Source organism: Macrobrachium nipponense, chromosome 4 (assembly GCF_015104395.2).
Source record: "Macrobrachium nipponense isolate FS-2020 chromosome 4, ASM1510439v2, whole genome shotgun sequence".
In the NCBI taxonomy this organism is placed as follows: domain Eukaryota; kingdom Metazoa; phylum Arthropoda; class Malacostraca; order Decapoda; family Palaemonidae; genus Macrobrachium; species Macrobrachium nipponense.
In genome coordinates this window covers 72,146,259-72,158,823 of record NC_061100.1, presented here as the reverse complement: position 1 = coordinate 72,158,823, position 12,565 = coordinate 72,146,259, and the positions used below count along the sequence as shown (strand labels likewise).

Sequence of the window (12,565 nt, the reverse complement as noted above, 5' to 3'; positions counted from 1 at the left end):
AAAAATGATATTGTTATAACAATAAAGTTTCATACATACTTACCTGGCAGATATATACATAGCTGGGACGACGGAGTCTTAGCTATGTATATATCTGACAGGTAAGTTCATTGTATGAAAATATTCGTTATTGAAAAAGTAACTCGACTCTGACTCAAATTTAAGTAATTATTTTCTGAATTAGAACGTTCTTTTAAGTTCTGTATTATGACGTCACGACATCTTGACTTTCGTACCTATTGTAAATAATTGCTATACTCAACTGTCATTGCAGAACAGTTTACCAGTTATTCATGCAGATTGTTATCAGCTATACATGTAATTGTTATAATCGTAATGCGCATATATATCTTTATTATTTACTTTTTGGATATATGAAGATGTTTTACTGCTGGATTATCGCCGTAGTGTGACGCAATCGTTTTCGGTCCATGGGCCTCTGTCTGTTTTCGCACCATAAGAAATTATGGGGCCGAATTTGCAATGACCAGAAAGTCGTTAAAAGAGGAAAGTTAGCATTGAGGGGCGATATGTTTTGACCGAGAAAAATACAAATTTATTCAATAGCTAGCTTGTAAAAAATACTTGGTTATAAAAACTTGATTGACAACTAAGCAGCATGTCTACTATGGGTTTCAGAGACAGTGCAAGCACGTTTTGGGCAATACCTATTTCTGTTGACGAACACTCGTAACAGAACGAGATTTGCTATAGTGCATACACCCAGTGCCGTAAGTTTATAAAGGGTATCGTGAATCACTAATCGTAAAGAATAACGACTTGTCCTTGTACCAGAGACAAAAAAACTCCATTATCGCAGAAAAATGGATACGAACACGTGTCTAAAGCTCCACCTACCCCTCTCCCCACCCCCCTCCCCCTCCACCGCCTCCCTTTTCTTCTTCGTTCCTCGCCTTCCTTTCTCTCTCTCTCTCTCTCTCTCTCTCTCTCTCTCTCTCTCTCTCTCTCTGTGTTGCCATTCGGTATGTGTTGGACCCTCCAAACTGGGTATAAGACTACACACAAAAAACGTTGAAATTGGTGAAATTAGGCCTATGTATTGGAAAGTATATATACATAAATATTAAAGCAATTTTTATCATTATTGCATTACTATGACAACTAGAATTCATGGAACAGTTTGTAATAATGGAACGGCGTATGTGTGAAGCCTCCACTAATGTGGCAACGATGATTTTGCCATTCTTAGCATGCAAACATTAAAGCATGCAAACATTAAAGGTTACATTTATTTCTGGCATACGATTATTAAGACATTCAAAATACTAATAAAGACTGAAATCAATGAAAAAGTGCTATGCAAAAACAAAAAAAAAGCAAAAAAAAAAAAACTAGTCGTTCCTCTGCACTTTTTCCGTATTCGTTCCTCTATGGTTTTCGGCAGCAGATGTACGAAAACGTTAGAAACATTTGATTTTATCTACTTTAGAAATATCTGTAATTTTTCGGGGTAATTTGGTTGCAAAAAAGGGATAATATACATGAATTAAATCAAAATTTTTAAATAACAAAGTAAATTTAAACTAAATAACGAGTAAAGTAAACAGTTTAGGGAATAAAACTTTGCAGTTTCGTCGTCTGTCGTCGTCTGCTGTTCGTAATTGTGTTTATGGCGCGCGCTTAGAAACCAGGAACAGCAACGGGTTTAAAGTGCAATGTGGAGTGAACTGAGACCAAAATGTGTATAATAACAATCAAATAAGCACTGTGGAGTTTCAGTTGTGATGGCAGTAAGGATAAAAACCGCCGATTACAAGGTAAGAATGAATTCAGTTCCAACCATATAACCCCGGGAATAACAAGTTTCATACTTTCACTAATATAGGCAACAAAATGACAATTTGTCTAAAATTGCATTTTTTTCCAACTATACAAAACCGAGGGCCTTTTACAATAGGAAGGTACTAGCGGCAGCTGGATTGGTCGTAAGCTTTCGAACAAGGGGTTCGGTAGTTAACTGCTTGTCCGACAGGCGCGCGCGCGCGACTGGGAGGTAAACAAATCACTTTTGCTTTTGGCCCAAGCAAAAACTGCAGAGTGAGGGGTGGCATGAGGTGGGGCTATGTGTAAAAGGACCTCAGGTTTGTATAGTTAGGAAAAATGCAATTTTAGACAAATTGTCATTTGTTCCGACACGGCATACAAACCTTCGGTCCCTTTTACAATAGGAAGACTCACTTCTTGGTGGTGGAATCTGAGTCTTTTGTGAACAGACTGGTGTTCGCCCAACCTTGGAAGCCTCCCTGGTCGTAAGAGCGAGGGAGGGGATCCAAAGAAAACCTCTGTCCGATTGATCGGGGTGTGCACCGCAGGATCAATGGTCAGACCTCTGGACCGAGTATTAAGAGAGAGGCAAGCGTATCTCTTCGTACCAGCAATGTAAGAACTTGTTCCTGTACAGGAGCAAAGTTAAAGTCATGGTTTTGACTCTTGTAGGCATCCACTTCCCCCCTTGTAGAAGGAAGTGGTGGATATTCTGCTCCCATCCCTCGTGAAAGGGATAGGATGGGGCTCTGTCAAATAGCTCACCGGCATCTCGTCCTTATCCAGCAGGGTGATGACCGTATCCCTCTACCCACAGGTAGAGGGGAAGAAAAAGATAGAAAGAGAAGCCAGTCACTTTCTCATCACTATCTATTCATACAGTCACACCAGGACTCGATGCTGTTCAGCCTGCTAGGGTCTGGGTTAGCTAGACGACGTGTTGAGCAGCCACCACGGGTCCTAAGGAAACCGATCCAAGGACCTATGGGCAATATCCAAGGGTATAAGGAAGTTGCCGGTGGTCTGGTTGTACCAGACCCCTGCCTTCCATACCTGCGCCACGGAGAAGTTCTTACGAAACGCCAACGAGGGGCCAATACTTCTAACTTCGTGAGTTCTCGGACGGGACGTACGGATGTCGTCACTACCATCAGCCTCATACGCCCTCCTGGAAGACCTCACGCAGCCAGGACGAAAGAGTGTTCTTGATACTTCTTCTTGTTGACCCCGTTGCTAACGAAGAGGCGTCGACACTCAGGCCCGAGGTGTCGAGTTCTCTTCAGATAGCGCCGTAGCGTCCTCCCAGGACCAAAGCAGCATCTCATCCACATCATTATCTGCATGACGCTCCCGTACTCTCTTCGCCGATGCCAGGTCCAGCAAGAGAGGCAGGGTCATTCGAGTTCCCTGGGTTGGCAAGACCTTTGGAAGCTGCTACTAAGCAAGGAGATCTCGAACGAGTTCGAGATGTCCAATCCCGTCAGTTTCAGGAGGAGCGACAAGGCGGCTCTGTATCCTTTGACTGTGGGAACTTAGAGGAGCTTCCTCGGCGAAGAAAAAACGAGGAAATCCGCTACCTGCTGAAGAGTGGCTCTGAGAAGAGATAGGCCCCGTCTACGACACCAACCACCGAAGACGGCCGACTTCCCCTGGTACACAGCTGCAGAGGACTGACGGACGTTTTCCAGCCATCTCTGTTGCTGCGCTACGAAAAAAGCTTCTCGTTCGCTCAGAGTGATAACAGCCAGCCGTGAAGACGTAGGGACTGGACTGCTCGGTGGTACCGCGCTCGACGTGTGGCTGGCCGAGAAGGTTGTGCCAATGGGAATCTCTCTCGGGTTTCTCTTGCGAGAAGAGCCAGCAGGTCCGGATACCAAATGGCCTGTGGCCATTTGGAAGCCATCAGGATCATCCTGAGATTCGGGATGACCAGGTGCTCGACTGATCACCTTGCGAATCAGGCTGAACGTGGGAAAGGCATAGGCAAGAGGTTGTCCGACGGGTGTTGAAGAGCGTCCTCTGCAGTCTGCCCATGATCCGGCACGGCCGAGAAGAACACCTGGAGCTTCCTGATGTGCCGGATGGCGAACAGATCCTCGACTGGTCGCCCCGCCACAGGTCGAAGAGCCTTTCCGCCACGTCCTGGTGTAGAGACCATTCGGTCCTTTATCACCTGATCCCGACGGCTGAGCGTGTCTGCTACTACATTCCTTCCTGGAATGTAGCGTGGCCGACAGCTTCTATTGAGTGTGCCTCGGCCCACTCGTGCACCTGCCGAGTCAACTGATACAACGGGAGAGACACTAGGACCCCCCCTGTTTGTTGACGTAAGCCACCACCGTGGTGTTGTCGTACATCAAACACCACTGAGTCCCGTCCCATCAAGCGGTCCTGGAACTCTTGGAGAGCAAGGAACGCTGCCTTTAGTTCCAGTACATTGATGTGAAGGTGCTTGTCGTTCTCGTACCACACTCCTGAAGTCCGCACTCTTCCAGGTGTGCGCCCCATCCCTCGGTCGATGCGTCTGAGAGCAGCTGCATGTCCGGGGGGAGAGTGCGCGGAGGCACTCCTCTTAAGGGGTTCCTGTCGTCCAGTCACCTGGCTAGGTCCTGCCATCACCTCCTGTGTCAGTGACCATGGAAGGCTTGGGGGATCCGTCGCCTGTGACCACTCTCCTTTGGTCTCCCTGAAGAGACCGCAGGTGAAGACGCCCGTTAGGGACTGGCTTCCCGAGTGACGACAGGTGTCCGATCACGACTTGCCATTGCTGAGCTACCTGTTCCTGCCGAGACAGGAACGTGGCTGGTCTGCCTCCCTGAATCTGCTACCGTGTCGATCAGCATACCCAGGTACTTTTCATCCTCTGCTTGTGCTCGAGATCGGACTTTTCGAAGTTCAGAACGATCCCCAGATCGCGACAGAACTCGAGCAGTCGATCCCTGTCCTGTAGCAACTGCGAGCGGGTAGCTCGCCAGGACTAACCAATCGTCGAGATACCCCATCAGACATATCCGTGCGAATGGCCCCAAGCGACACCAGAGTGAACACTTGCGTGAACACCTGTGGGGCGGTTGAGAGACCGAAGCAACGTGGCCTGAGCTGGTACACCGTCCCGTTCGAGGATGAAGCGGAGGTACTTTCCGAAGGACTGATGAATGGGTATTTGTAGATACGCATCCTTCAAGTCCACTGAAAGCATGAAATCGTTCTCCTGATAGAGTCGAGCACTGAGCGTGCCGTCTCCATCGTGAACCGGGTCTGGCGAACCAACCGGTTCGGGGGAGAGAGATCTATCACTGGGCGCCAGCCTGTCGTAGACTTTTCACCAGGAAGAGTCGGCTGTAAAGCCCGGTGACTGATCCGTACCGATTTTCTACAGTTCTCTTGCTCAGCATGGTCTTGATCTCCTGTCTCAATGCTACGTTCCGTTCCGATGCCCCTGAACGTTACTCCTGCTGATGGACCGGGTCCCAATGGCTGGCCAGGCACCCCCCCACTTCCGGCAGCAGGTGAGGGTGAATGCCGTCCTTCCACTGTGAACGTCGTCTGGTTGGGGCTGATCGAGACCTGACAGGAGAGAGCCGATACCGCTCCGACTCATTCCAAGTCCTCGTCGAGGTCGAAACCTCGGAGGAGGACCGAAGGGATATATAAATACGATGTCCGAAGACACGTAGAAACGCCTCTGTCGCAGTAGAGGAGGTGAAGGAGCTTGTTTCGACCGTCCAGAACCGAGAGAGCCTTCTTGTCCGGAGACGAGAGACTACCTGGCTCAACCCAGTCGGCAAGCTCCGATCGCGGCAGACCCACCGTCGATTTTGGATTCCCTCTCGGGCCCCAAAACGACTCGAGCCGAGACGTGGCTCTGCTGGTGGGAGCGGCGATCCTTCCCCGAGGTCATTGTTGCTGACGAATCAGCGCCGTAACCTCGGCAAAGTTCCTCTGGATCTCGGAAGTCACAGCCATCTTGCAGAGTGGGACCGTTAAGCCCCTTAAGCTTCGAACAAGAGCAATTCCGAGAACCTTCCTCCTAAGAAGGGGGGAACAGCGACAGCCCTCTCGGTCTTCCCCATCCACTTGCGCATACGTCCTCCTGGCCGGTCCAAGAACCGTGCCTGGCACGTAGGGCGTCGTGGTGGGATCATGAGGGGCGCACCCTTCACGATCACCTCCTCAATACCTCGCTCCTCCCGGTGTAAAACCCGAGGAGGTTGAAGGTACGGGAGAGGCAGACCTGACGTCCCTCGTCGCTCGCTGGCAGAACCAGCAGGCTTGGAGGGCTGCAGGCGATCGTCAACCCGCGGTGACGATCGAGCTGCAGGCCTGGTCGAACCGTCTCGCTGTGGAGAACGGCTGGACTGAGCTGAGCACAGCGGCCCCGATCTCGAGTGTCAGAAGAGCTGGTGCTGGTTGCCGTACCCGATCGCTCTCTGTGAGAGCGACGGTCAGGCGACCTGCAGGCTCCACTGTCGCAGTGAGGGGAACCGGTGCTTGTCCTCACGGCACGTCACGTCGCTGGTTCCAGCCGTGGCTGGCACCGGCGAATCGGGAGGACCTCTTCCCAGCCTCAGCCCGTGGTCGGTCGTGGACCGTCACGTTCCCCGTAGCCCAGCTGTTTCACCGCGAGAGTGAGAGCTGGTCTGGTGAGAGTCGCATGAGCGGCTGTCACCAGTCTTCCGCCCCGTGCCGTGAACCTGACGCTGAGCGGACTCAGAGGTCTGGTTCCTGGCTGCACGGTCGCTGGTAGGCGACCGTACACTCGGTACCTTCCCGCGAAAAGCGAGAGGCCGAGACGGACCCTGATGCAGTGGCAGAACCACTGACAACCAGGCGAGGAAGTACCGGTGCTAGCCGGTACCCCTGCTGGTTCCCCGTAGTCTTCTTCCTTGCGGAAGAAGAGAACGGGCCCCGCTCCCGAAGGAGCAGGAGGACCAGCGGAAGGAACCCTCCCGTCCCACCGAGGTGAGACGGGTCCCGAGAAGCTCCCGAGGAAGCTTCTTAGGAGGGAGGAGGCGACCTTCTTCTTCCTCGGCTGTAAAGCCTTAGAAGTCGAAGGGGAAGAGGCGGCGGCCGACGACGATGAAGAAGATGAAGACGACGACCACGACACCTTCCTCCTCTTCTTCGTCAGCTTTCTCAGGACAGACGTAAGATCTGCTATCCAGGGCGGAGCCGGGGCTGCTGTAGCCGAAGCCACAGGGCCCGACGCACCTGTACAGACAGACCAAAGTCTGGGTAGTACCACCACGAACAGGGAGACATCAGCAGGTATGGGCATCTCAGGAACAGCAGGCACGGCCCAGCACATCATCGGTAGGGACAGCCAGCGCAGCAACGGCAGGAAAACAGCCAGCGCAGCAACGGCAGGGACAGCCAGCGCAGCAACTGCATGGACAGTCAGCCCAGAATCGGCAGGTACGGCAGGCAGCACCGGAAACACAGGAAGTGGAGCAGCAGCCAGCAACATCCTGGTACCGGCGGCAGGTCCAGGGGCGAGTTCTAGGGCAGCGGAAGTGTGGTCGCTGCAGGCGCGGCAACCACGAGCGGCGGCGGCACGCCCCCCTCTCGGTACGGCGAACGGCACTTCACAGCGGCTGTAGGCAAGACTGTTACCACGTGAGGCGAGTACACCAGGTGAGGAGGGACGTCGTCACCCTGGTTGCGTGGTCACCACTCCATGGGTGACCGCAGTAGGCCCAGACATAGAACCGCAGCCCTGGACACCAGCACGCTCTGCAATTGGAAGGACGCCCCCATACCTCACCAAGGTCCACCCTCGTGGCAGTAGCACCTGCGGAAATAATAGTAGTAGCGATTAATGGGGGGGAAATCCCTCGTGCGGGGGTTTGATCCCCTCCCGAACGAGTGGAAGACCCCTAATACAATTGTACATGGGCACCGAGCGCCCTCCCCCGCGCTCGAATCGGATCGGGCGAGGAGGAAGAACGCCGATAACCTCCCCCCCCCCCCCCCCCCCCCAAGGGGAAGAGCCATCTGTGGGAACTGAGCTGGGGGGGTCTCGCCCCTCCCCACCCCCGCACAGTACCCATGTACCCAACAACAAATAAGAAGCCCTAGAGCAATCGTGCCATCGGCACGAATACAAGGCATAAGGATCAATTCCCTGACTGAGCGGAACTTGAACCAAATAATATTGATGCAATCAATATAATGGAACAAAACAAAATGAAAATGCAATCTTGCAAAACGATTCACTTCACAATGAATAAGGGCTCGGATCGAGCGCATTTGCGCCCTCGGTACCGAGCGCAAGGTGAAAGGTTTCATTCCTTACCTTTATGGATCAAGGTTTCTGGAAACCTTGATCCATAATGAATTGATGCAATCAACAAATATATGAAAATGAAAAGACTACTGCGCTTGCGATTTCACTTCATACATAAAAAGGGGAAGGATCAATTCCCGTGAATAGCGGAACATTGATCCCAGTCAACATGCAATCTCAATAAAAAAAATGAAAATGAAAAAGAACTGCACTTGCGATTTCACTTCATTCAAAATAAAAAGGGGGAAGGATCAATCTCCGGGCAAGCTCGGAAACTGATCCAAAATGAGTATTGCTACAATAAAAAATAATATATGAATGAAAAAGAATACTGTACTTGCGATTCCACTTTCATACTGAATAAGTTTCCGTGCCGAGCGCATTCGTTCGGCAACGGGCATACAGGTCAAAAAAATATAAATGAAAAGAGCACTTACTTACGATTTTCATCTACACATTTCCAACCCAATATACGCTCGGAGCGAGCGCTCCCGCCCTCGCACGAGCATACACAATACGAGGATCATTCTGGGAAAATGAATTCCCGCAATTACGCCCTTCAGTCCCGGCACTCGGGTAATCGGAGGGCGTTGTGAACCAAGATCCTTTAATTCACAATTGAATTCAATGAAATGATTGTACTTACAATTCAGTTTCACTGAGATACATAGAAAAAGAAAAACACAATTCATGCGAAAGCAAACGACGATTGAAGCGGGCAGAGAGCGATGATACACGTCCACACGCCAGCAGGCCTGAAAGCAAAAGTGATTTGTTTACCTCCCAGTCGCGCTGCGCGTTTGCCTGTCGGACAAGCAGTTAACTACCGAAAACCCCTTGTTCGAAAGCTTACGACCTATCCAGCTGCCGCTAGTACCTTCCTATTGTAAAAGGACCGAAGGTTTGTATGCCGTGTCGGAACAAATGTTGTTTTATTGTGCTGATTACAACTGCAATCTTGAGTAAGATCAATAAACGTTACATACATACGCTAACATTGTTCAAATGAGTGCTGGGAAGGCTGGGGAAAGGAAAGATGGTGGCCGTCACTGATGAGAAACCGTCCATGCAAAACGTAGCCGCCATATTGGATTTCAAAACTGCCTTGAAAACATATTTTACGAAGAACTCACATGCTTATTTTAGTTCGTATGGGGCTTTCATATATCATATGTTGTTGACGAAACTTCAGTCTATTAAATGGTATGCTTAGAGTTGCAATTGTATTCATGTTTCACCAATTAAATATCGAGTGAATAAGACCCGTCTACCGTGATGAGGGTTGGCCTGTCGTGATATTCTACCCTATTCATAGCTTTAAGTAAAAATCTTGAAAGCGTCGTGGAGGTAGTGTGCACTGCGTAAGGCCAGACTTTTCATTAACCTCCGTTTATCTTAAAATATGGCCTTAATTTCTACCTTTGAGAAAATACTTACGTACTTTGAAAGGAAAGTAGAAGTCTCGAGCTCCTGCTCTCACCACCAACAACTCATGACTGATGACCATCTCTGGTGTCAGGACGTGTTAAAGTACTTTTTCGGAGGGTGGCTTCAAACGTGGTAGAAAGTGGCTCGGCTAGTCCAGTTGGTTGTTTCTCCAAATTATCGGGTGAAAAAGTGGTCTTTCATCAGATCAATGGTTGCCCACCGCAGTGCTTTAACCTGTAAAATTTCGAAAGCGTCATGGAGGTAAGTTAGCACAGAGCATGACTTTCATCAACTTCTCTTTAATTGGAAATTATGGCCTTAATTTCTAACTTGGGAGAAAACACTTACTTCGAGAGGAAAGTAGAGGTCTCGAGGTGTTGCTTCCATGGCGGATGGCTTCGTGACTGATGTCTAAATCAGGTTACTGGAAGAGCTAAAAGTTATTGTTTGGCAAAGTGATCGCGCTACTGTAGGCAGGTGGTCGTCTGGCCGCCACAGCGGTGCTTTACCCTCTGTAGCCTAAAGAACATGTCTTCAGGATTATCAGTCAAAGCTGGGCTAGATATTTATGTTTTAGGCTGTCAATGGAATTGTTACGTCAATAGTTTCTCGCAATGAGTCAAGTGAATTATTTGATTTGACGTCCAGTCAAAGCGAATTCAGATATCAAAGCCAACCAAACTCGACCGTAAGGCGACGGCATAGGGTACGGGAGCCTAACTTGGACAACAGGTGCCTCACCCTCGGAAACCTGAAATTTTTTGGGTGAGGGTGAATTAATTGTCAACTTATGTTTTCTTCAGGGGTATGTTCTGTTATCAATCGCCATTTTCGTAGCGCGATATGAACTGGAGGCCTTCGCCCCTCAGCAATAAGTTTCAGTTGGGTCAAAACCCAGGGGAGACGACCACAGTGCAACGCCCATATTTCTCCCAAAACACGTCGATTTTCATACGATCTAGGATCACAAACTCGGGATATCCTTACCTTCCGTAAACCAGTCTTTACATATATCACATTGTATCAATAAACCGGGACAAATCCCTCGATTGTCCACATAAACAATAAATAACGTCCAACGCCATTTTGGCTCAAAACAAACACGCATCTGTAGATATGTTAATATTCCGGGAAAAAAAGTGTAAATAAGATGGACATTGCTTTATCTTATTTAGAATATAATTTAGCTATGTTATAACATTTATTATATTTTTATTGATGTTGATCGGCATTAATTTTAAGAAATTGCCATGGCAGGCGTTTTTATTTATGTATAACTATGAATATTTTTCAGATACTGCTACCATGTATTGGATGCGTTTATTATGTTCATAATTCGACCATTGATGTGAATAATTTTATCGCCTTAATAAGAAATAACTTATTGCTCCATGCAGTAAAAACATGTTTTATTTTTTTCAGAAACTGGTAAATAAGATTACGTCTACGTTTGCATTTCGACACGTCTATTTACCTGAGAACTGACAAACACCAATTCTTGTTCCTACGTGCCAATCTTAACGTTGTCACGTCGTCTGCAAATTTATGAACCTAAATTTGTTTGTTACTAGTTTATAAATATGATAGTAACAGGGGAATGAAGTTTCTGGTCCATCATTAAGATTTTTGTTCCATTCATAGAAAATCTGCAAAGGAATTTCTTGGATTTCAACAGCGGTCACACAAAAACGGTTGATGCAGGCGATTTGCAACTTTCAGGATATCCGTTGTTAATTGCTTAAATAAATGACCAAGATAATTTATGTCTGGATTTTTATTACAGATCAGCTTCAGTTTTTTACCGTAGTGTCGCTGTTAACCACCACTTTTCCCATGCTGCAACTGTAGCTAATCAGTGTAAACGATAGTTACAAGGTTTCCTTATTGTAATAATTCCAGCTGGTTTTAGACCACTAAAAATTCAGTACTAAGATTACGAAGGGTAACGAATTTAATGTCTATGATAAGTTTTAAAGAGAATGTCGAATTCTTTTGAATTTCCTAGGATTCTACATTGCAACTGATAAGATCTACCATTCTACTCGAGTCTTTATAAACTCACTATGCTATAAATTTTTTTCAAAATCCGTGTATTTCTCATTCCTAGTACGTAAATGCTTCCACTAACATGACTGCGAACATTGCACTTGCTAGATGTTGGTCAGTAAGTTAGATAACTATGTTCACTCCGTAACCAATTTCATAATTTTTCGAGATATGATCAGTAAATTGAAATCTGTTCCCTTATCAAAACCTGGGAATCAGTGGTGGGCTTACGTAGCATGAAGTTCAATAAACACGTTCAAAAAAAATACTTTTTCTGAAAATTAAAAAAAAAAAAAACAAAAAAAAAATAACCAGTAAGCATTATACTGTCGCGTCTATAGACGTATTACACCCTGAGGGTTCAGAGCTCGATCGCCGCGAAGTACAATAGTAATGTTTGTAGATACTGTAAACATTTCGGGTAGCTCATTCTCTGCTATATTGTTGAATTTATTAGTATTAGTCTCGGTTTATCGCTAACAAATGTTCTTTTTAAGTAAAACTACCCAGTACTACAACGGTCTTATTTCCGTCAGTCTACGATCGATATATTACCGCCTTTTGCTATGCTTTTAATCATGTTTATACTGTCTGTTATTTTTATTTGTGACTTTTATCGCATTTTCATGTTAAAATTTGGATAATTCTTTGCCAAGCAGTAGGCTGACTAATCTGCTTGTACCACAGTACTATATTTTGTAGGATCTAGTAGCTGTTACCGTCATATGCCTAAATATGTTAGTCTAGCATATGGATATTTTTCTATGACACTATTTGACACGTTTTCTATCATACTGAATGCAAAGACTGAGTCTATAGGTTTCAGTATTGAAACAATAAGTAAATACGACGAAGGAAAAACCTTTAAATTCTGTAAACTTATGTAAAGAAGATAATTTCACCTCTCATATAGCTTATCAAGTACTAAATCCTATAATTTTCTCATATTCCAGTATCAGTTACTGTGGCTTTCTGGCTTTACTTCACACAGAATAGTAGCTACCTTGCACAAAAAAGTCT

The 12,565-nt window shown here is 47.1% G+C and overlaps 1 protein-coding gene and 1 pseudogene across 1 annotated transcript in view; one reads left to right on the top strand and one right to left on the bottom strand.

The window, feature by feature from the left end:
• Positions 1-10,584, bottom strand: part of LOC135210649 (lysine-specific demethylase 7B-like) — a 111,833-nt pseudogene extending 101,249 nt beyond the window's left edge.
• Positions 1-12,565, top strand: part of LOC135210947 (exosome complex component RRP4-like) — a 602,376-nt gene that overhangs the window by 214,131 nt on the left and 375,680 nt on the right.